Here is a 9,052-nt window from a genome sequence, read left to right on the forward strand (position 1 = left end):
TATATATATATTTTTTTTCAAAGCAGACACTTTTAGGCCCAAGAAACACCAACTATGAAAGTCCATCATTAAAGTGAGAGAACAAATGTGTTCTGGGAATAGAAAGGAAGTCAGTGTGGGAGGAGTCTGTATGAGTGAAAAAGGAAGTGACACAAGCAAGAAGACCACACTGATAGGGTGAGGTCATGACAAGGATTGTTTATTTATTTTATGCCACTTGCAGTGCAGAGGAAATTCTTTGGGAGATTTTTGAGCAAGTGAATAACCTTATCTGGCTAACTTAAAAAAAAACTATCTGTGGTTTCTGCAGAGATAATGAATTATAATGGGGGCAAAAGAATTACAGAGTCAAAATACTTAAGTACTACAGTAAACAGAAATATCAGACAGACTTTCAAGTCAAGATCGAGCTCCATCTGGTAAACATGGATAAATAAATTAACCTCTCTGAGCTTTGTTTTCCTATTGTGTGAAACAGGAGTGTAAAATCTACACTTTGTAAAATCTACTTTTGCAGCTGTCTTATTTGCTATCTTATTACAGGAGCTGAAAATCTCAAATGACTAAATAAACATATGCTATCTTTTTCAGCATATAAAATAAGAAGCTGAAAGAGAAGATTTAAAGGTACAGATCAAAACCTTTCAGATAATCATAAGATAATTTAAGCTTGGTCACGAGTTTTATGACTGAGCTGTTTTGCATTCTGTTCTTGTACTTTCAGGATTCTCAGTGCAAACAAATAAAGTGTGGTGATTTTCAAGACTGCTGACTAAATATAAAAACATAAGAGGGAAGAAGAGAATAGGGGATTAGACTTCAGGGTAATAAAAAATCCTTTAGTAAGCACAATCACACAAATAAATTAAATAGTTTAAATCCTTCTAAGTGAACTCCAAGGACCTCCCCTATCTATTTCATTATTACTAAATATTGCTATTTAAGGCAGGCATCTTGGGTAGGGTATAGAAATAATTTTGTTGAATCATGATTGACATTGGTTGCTATTGCAATTCACCTGCAGCCTCAATTCAAATAAAAAAGATTACCTATTGTTCATTTGTTTGTTTTGGTATGGGAGGTAACAAGGGAATTATGTCAAGAAAAAGGCAAGCAGTTAAAGAAATATAGCCAACATCCCAATAATCTCCTGTAAGAAGCAAAAGAAAAAGGAGCCAGAGCTTTGAGGAACAGCGCCATGTCAGTGAACACAAGTAAAGTTTCACCACAGCTGGGTCAGGTAAGAAGTTATGGAGAAGAGCAGTTTGCCCTTGAATTTGAGTCTTCACTAATTCTCAAATCCCCTAAGGCAATCCCACACATGGGAGCAACTTGGGCCACTGGGTTAGGGTCAATTTCTTCTCTGGCATCTTTGAAAATATTGGTCATATTCATTTGGGTCATAATGTCTAAAAAATGACCCATATCACACAGTGTCTATTGTAAGGCTATTCTTGAGCAAGCTTAAAGCAAGCTTCAAATGTAGATATGTGACTATCAGGTAGCACTGTAATCCCAGGTGGTCTGGTCTGTCCTTGGGGGTCTACTTTTACATTCCTGCAATATCACTTACCACATTTAGTGATTTATTGGTTTGACATACCTTGCCAGGTTAACTGTGTGACCTCTTCAGGTCCTTTTTTTTTTGAACAGTCAGGGGGGAAAAAAATAAGCAGACCAACTTGGAACTTTCAGAAAGTATACTCTAATGGTAGATTCTTAAATATAGAAATACCTAGCTGAAAAGGTGCAAAGGAGAAGGGGAAATGGGAGGGGTAGGGGGAAAGAAAGATGGGAATGGAATTAAAATGAGAAAAAGACAAAATGGAAACAAAGTCTTTGTAGATAGGGAGGGGTGGAGAGGTTGAAGGGAGGGCAGGGGAATGGAGAAAAAAATAAGAACCAAGATGGATTATGTAAAGGTGCAAATTTCATTACATGTAATGAATGTCATTACACGGTATACCTTAAATGTACCAATAAAATTAATTAATTAAAAAATATATCTAGCTGAACTCTTGGAGATAATTATTACCAAGTTTCAAAACAGGGCCTTCAACAACATTGGTCTAGTAGGACTGAGGTTTTATATTAGAGTACCAATGAAAATGAGAGAAAAATGCCATGACCTTCATCAGTCTTCACTAATATAATCCTGAGAAGCTCCATTCTCATACAGGAGGGTGCTGCAATTTTCCACCAAAAGGCTTCGTTATATTTGCTATGAATTTCTCTTAAGAGTTCCTCCACATATGTACCACAGAGCTAAAAATGTCCATGTACTTCTGATTCTCTATGTGTTTTCACAGTAATATTTATCTTTTTATTTTGCAAGTCAGGGATATTCAGGCCTATTTTTTAAAGTAAGAGGTTATAATTATTTAAAGAGGTTAACACTTAGGAATTATTTTGTGCTTGTGGCTCAAGAACAAATGCAGCTGTTTGTCTGCTAGCTCAATTGGAAGCCTGTCTACTGTAATCTAAGCGCACACACTGGCTGGGAAGTGGCTGGTATGTCCTTAGCTCTTTAAAAGGGGTGGGGGACTATACAGTGAGCCTACTTTCAGATTTTTCACCACATATACCTTAAAGGATTTTTTTAAATATAAAGGGAAATTAAAGTCTGTTCAATAAAAAGCAAATTAGAGGCCATAGGTGGTGAGTTTATTTAGTTGCTAAAAAAATTGCTGAGACATTAGAAGACTTAAGTGAAAAACCACATAGAATGGAATGCCAGTGTGTCATGTTATGAAGGGACCATGTGCCTCTCCATACATATGCAGCTAGCTATGCATGACTTCTTCTGAATGCTGAGGTCAAAGGTGGCCTGGCCTTCCTGGGAGTTGAGGTTCAGCCTTAGAATTTGTGTTGGCTCAAATCCCAGCAATTTGGCTCTTTGAAAGCCAAGGGCAACATGCTGTGACCAGAAAGCCACAGGAATAAACCAAAGCTTCCTCACAGTCAGCAGGACTGCACAACCTGAAGGGCTTAGGGTAAGGATTTGTTGTTCCCAATAAAGTTATGATCTACTTCATCCCGAAGGGAAATACATTGTGTGTGCTATCGAAGAACAGCTGTGTGATGTGGTTGACAACATAAGATCCAGAAGCAAGCTTAAATTTAACTGTGATTACAGATCTTCACCAAATTATACTTTGCAGCTTTTTTTTACCTGAAAATGGGAATAATAAAAATTAACATTTCAGGCTTGTGTTTAATTCCAGCCAAGTGTACTTGAGGGTCACAAAAGTGCATGGGAGTGTCATAAATGTCTCCTTTAGTGACAATCTACTGCAGGGAGATCCTGTGAGTAGGGGCTTGCAGATGCTCCCACGGCTTTTACTGAGGCCATGCTCCCCAGATCCCCCAGGCTATGCTAAAATGGCAGGAATACTAGCATTCAGAAAGTTGTGGCCAGGGCAGAACTTGTCTGGGAGGCAACCTTTGGAGTGAATCTCTCTCAGAATTGCAGTCTGAAACTCTACCAACTCAAACCTGCATCCATTTTTATGTTCACAGGCATTACATTTGGATTTTAATAGAGACCTTCTTTTACATTCTGTGCTCCTCCTCCTCTATCCTTTACATGTGCTTGACCCAATAAATCTCTTGTCCATCTAATTCCACCTAGGTGTCAACCTCATGAGGCCCAAATTGAAACACATGGTAAGAGACTGACATGATCTTCTTTCATTTTGATACCAAGTGTAATGGTCAATCTTGATTGGCTTAGAATATGTTTAGGAGATTAAGAAAACACACACTGTGTGGATCCGGGTAGATCACAGACATGACCTTGGGTACTATATCTGGTTCCTGAGCCCTCATCTTTTGTGCTTGTCTCCTTTTTTCTGTCTCCTGGCTACTATAAAGGAATCAGTTTTGTTGTACCAATACCCTTCTGCCATAATGTTTGTGCCTTGGAACCAGACAGCCACTGACTAATAGTTCTGAAACTATAAACCAAAATTAACCTCTTCTTCTTTAAATTTTAGATGTCAAGTATTTTGCCCTAGCAACAGAAAACTGACCCATACAGAAAGTTGGTACTGGAGAAGTGGAATCTTTGCTGTCATATTTGATCATGTGACTCAAGAGTTTGGAAATGGTTTGCAAGTGAAGTATGGAGAAGTGGGCTTGAAAAGCTTTAGAATGTAATAACTAGAGATTAGCAGACAATTGATGTAGGAGCTCAGTAGACCAGAATGATGGTAAAAATTCAAGAAATAAGGAATCACCATTTCATATGGGAATGAGGACTCTGTTGGGAATTGGACTCCCGGATATCTGTGTTGCATGACAGCAAAAGCATTATCTGCATGTTGTCCATGTTCTGAAACTTTGTAAGAAGCTAAGTTTATAGGTGACAGAATAGCTAATTTGGTGAAGAAAATTTCAAAGAATCCCAACTTATATCTTTTTTTTTTTTATTGAGTTTATTGGTACATTTAGGGATACAGTACAGTTACATTCATTGTTGGGATCATGTACCTTTACATGGCAAGTCTTGATTCTCATTTTTTTCCCCTTACCTCTGCCCTCCCTTCACCCCCTCCTCCCCTCCCCATCTACAAACACTTTATTTTCATCTTTTCATTCTCTCACATTTTTTTCTTTTCCCTTTTTGTTCTTCCCCTACGTATCACACCTTCCCTACACCTTTAGCTCCTTTCCTCCCATTTCTAAATGTCAGTAATCTTATTAGAATCTTATGCATATCTTTGGCATGGGTATTGACTACTTTTAGTCAGATTCAGGGTGAAAAATAAACACAACAATGAAAGCAGAAAGGTTGGAAAAACCTTGTTAAGTCAGGGAAAAAAAACATGCAAAGTTGGAGCCAAAGATTACTTAAGAGATTAGCATCATTAAAATAAAACACATATTTTATATTAGGACAGGAAGAAACATCTTGAAAACATCTCAGGAATCAGTAAGAATCCACCAGGCTCAAGGGTTTAAAAAGGTAAACATCTCTGAATGACTCTGCTTTGAGAAGAGAGTTTAGTGGTACTATCCACATTTAGGTCACTTGGAGAAATATTTCCTCAAATTCACCCATCTACGCACCCAGAGGTCCGTGAAGCCAGGGACCAAGGTGGCCCATCCACTGCTTGAGCTGGTAGTAGACCTTGGCATTATCTACAGTTACAGGCATACAGAATGCATGAGTTGTGGCACCACTGAGGTTTCTGCTGAGACCTCAGAGGAAAGCCTGAGACACTACCCAGTGTGTAAAAGGGTCTGAGTTCCTACCATGAGACCCCAAGATGGCAGTGCATGAAGCTATGAGAGTGAAACCAAAGTTGCAATAGAGAACTGCAGAAATCATAGGTACCAGGAACATGGAACATCTGCCAAGGAAACCCACAAGCAATGTGCAGAGCCAGGCTAGGAGAGAAGCCATATAGGCTGCCAACAACAAGATCAAAGGTTTGGGAACACCCAAGCCCTTTGGAACTCACATTTCGCAGTGTTGTGCCCTGAACGACAGGTAGTTAAAAGATTTAATGTTTGTCCTGTTGGGTTTTGTTCCTAGTTTGATCCAAATCTTTTCTATCTCCCATTCTTCATTTTGGGAACAGGAATATTTGCCCTGTGCTATTGTATTTGGGGATTATGCAATTTACTTTGTGTCTTTTACAAGAGGTCAAAGACAAGGGTTGCTTTCAATCTCAAAGACTTTGTTTAGGTCTTTTGAGGGACACTGAAACTCTGAAGACTTTTGAGCAGAAATTAGTATATTTTCAGGTGTAGGTAGAGTAGTTACATCATGTTAAACAGGATTATGATGATGTTACAGAGGTACCTCAGTTCATGATGTTGATTCTTTGCATAATTTTGGCACAAACTAAGTTGGATGAGAACTGAAACAAATTCAGTGTTTAGGTTCAATGTTGACCTTACAGAGAAATTTGATTTAGGTATTGTCTAGTTTAGTTTGTGACCAGAATGCTGGAGAGAATTGATTTTGTGAACACCGATGTACTACTTTGTCTGTATTTGGAGATTAAATATAGTTTAGGGAAATGTACTTCACGTTACCAAGGGATAAAATGTAATCGTCAGTCTTGATTGTCAACTTCATTGGCTTGATAGGTACACTGAAGACTAGTAAAGCACATTTCTGGGTGTGCCCAGATGGGTTGTGGAAGTATAACAGAGGGACTGTATCTGCTTCCCTAGCCTCTTCCTCCTGTCCCTTTGTCCTTTCCTGTGCTTCCAGGATGCCATAAATTGAACAAGTTTCCTTTCTCATGACCTTCTGCCATGATTTCTGCTGACAAGGGACTGAAGTCTCTAAAACACTAATTGAAAAAAACATCTTCTCCTTTAACTGGTGGGTGTCAGGTATTTTGTCTCAGTAATGGAAAACTGACCAACATAACAAACTTATACAATTAGTATTGGTAGCCTTGTCTCATAATCATAAAAACAAGAGAGATTACATTAATAGTGATACAGTTTTTATTTCATAAAGTTATGAAGATTTAATGAGATAATATATGTGGATGGGTTTTATGATTGTTATTATTGTCAGGTGAAAAAAACACAAAAAGAATATCCAAGCATAGCGTTGGTTACCATGGTTTTGTTTGTTTGTGTCCTTTCAGGTTCTATGGTAGGAAACTTTGCTGAGCATCCAAAGGAACCACGAGACTGTGGCCCTGCCTGTTTAGCTCACTCTTTGTCCTACCTTATCTGTTTCGTTTGGAGACAGGGAAGAGTGGTATTTGGACATGTGAGTCAGAGCACAATGCTCAATAAGGCATTTTGATCTGCAGAAGCAGACTTCTATTCTCCTGTCCTTTCTAATAAAGGTGATACCAAGCAATTTAACCACCACCCAGGTAGACAAAAATTCATTAAATGGCATCTTCATGTTTTATTAAGGTCCTTCCTAAGCATTCAAGTAGCTTAACAAAAATCTTAGCATGTAAATATGTAAGATTCAATGTGAATGGTAAAAATATTGTCTCCCCCAGCCCTAGTCATTGAGCCTCAGCTGATAAAAAGGCTACTTGGTGAAGCAGACCCTATGGATAATTTTACACACACACGCACACACACACACACACACACACACACACACAAATTTTCACCAGAAAAATTTCTTCTGTGTTGATCCTTGATACACCTGTATCCAATCTACACTTCCTTGATCTTCATCTGTCTCAGGGGTATGATTACAAGTCGGCTGAAACAATGGTCTGGATCATAAAACTCATGCCAATTTCTATGTACCAAGAAGCAGTGGGCAGAGAGAGAGGCTCAGTGAAGAAGGGACGATGTGAACAAGTTATTGATCTCAAATTCCCAGATGTTAAGAAGAAATCACCCAGACTTTGTCTGTTATGTGTACATTTCAGGATGAGATAAGGATGCAGGGGCAGACAAAAACAAGGGAAAAAAACGACAGCTGAAGTGGGGCTGAGCTGAAAATGTCACAGGGTAGAAGAAAGTGTCACTAAATTCCTGAAGGGAATTGCAGGCTTTATGTGTCATCTACAGGTCCCCCTTGGAAGTAAGGGTCAGACAAAGCCACGGGGATGAAACGGTTGCATTTATGGTGCTCCCAAGGGTGCCCCTGAAGGAGATGCGCTGATGATTGGACCTAATGACGATTTTGAAATCCTCCAGGGGTCCAAAAGCCCACCTCAGGAGGACTGAATATGCCCTTCTAACAGATTCGACAAAGTTAGAGACTCCCAGGGAGCTTAGAAAACCATCAGTGAGCACCACCTCCTCCTCCTCCCTGCTAATTCTGACAGCTCCCACCTTGCCTGAGAAACATTCCTTCGGGTGGAAATGCCAGCTTGCCTTTCCCACAGGGGTTGTAGGCAGCAGGAAGGCAAAGCCCTGTGTGGGTGTCACTAGCTTTTTCATTTGTTTTCATTTCTCCACCAGACACTTCTATTTAAACTACTTGGAAAGATATCTCAATAAGGTGCCTCTGTTGCACTCCAGGAGATAAGTATGAGAATCCATCTGCCCTGTTCTCCACACTCAGCCAGCAACCTTGGTGGATCAGGCGGAGACCACAGAAGAAAAGCTGTTGTTAGGTGTTTGTCAGTTTGGAAAGTGCGACAGACGGTTGCCAAGCACTGTCTGAGTGACACTGGTAAGTAGGCATTTAAATGATTAGCTCACATCCATTTATCAAAATGAAGCCCGATAGCAGACCAAAAATTATACACAAGCTTCAAAACATAAATCTCTGGCCCAGCTCTCTCTCCATGCCAATTTGAACCTAGTTTTCTGAAAATCCAAATACTGCATATCCCTTGTAAAACAGACCTTGATTAATATTTACCAAGAGTTTTGTTCTAAAATGAAGCTATGTCTTGTTTCCTTGACCTAAATCTTAGAGGTTATTTGGTGATTACATAATCAGTTGGATAAATATATTATTGGAAAAAAATACCTATTCTCTGCCTCTTGTTTCTTTATGGGGACATTTTTCCTAAGAATGCTTCTGGCTTCCCGCCATCTCTTTACTTATCACCCCAGGGGTGGTGATGTGGCTTATCTGATGGCCACACTTGGGAGGAATTACATGGGCTCAGTTTCACTCTTCTTTCTCCTAGCAAGTGTCCTTACTACCTCCTTCTCAGCATCCCTGCTAATAGTCATGTAGAGACCGCAGGCTGTATAACAAGCTACCCAGAACAGCTCAGCCATGCCTGGAAGAGCCATGTCTTCCATCTCACGGGCTCACAAATGCAAAATCTCAATACTTAGCTTCATCATCATTGATATTACATTTAGGTAACGTTCTGGTCTCTGTGTTCCCTCCATTTTCTTCTTAACTCATCCAAAAGTCCATCAAAGCAAATGGTCACACTCATTCGGAGCTCCTTGAAGACACAAATGAGTACCATACAGGAACAACAGTCTAATGATCATGTGAGTAAAATGGCTTTTTTAAAATCTTTGGATCTAAACTCACTATTATCATAAGGAAAACTGTAACTTAGACACAGGTGTAAGTTGTTAGGTGACAGTAAAATAGAAAAATAATCAGCCAAAACACTGAAAACTGAGCAATGCA

The sequence above is a fragment of the Fukomys damarensis genome, unplaced genomic scaffold (genome assembly GCF_012274545.1).
Source record: "Fukomys damarensis isolate Sample0158 unplaced genomic scaffold, DMR_v1.0_HiC HiC_scaffold_24, whole genome shotgun sequence".
Classification (NCBI taxonomy): domain Eukaryota; kingdom Metazoa; phylum Chordata; class Mammalia; order Rodentia; family Bathyergidae; genus Fukomys; species Fukomys damarensis.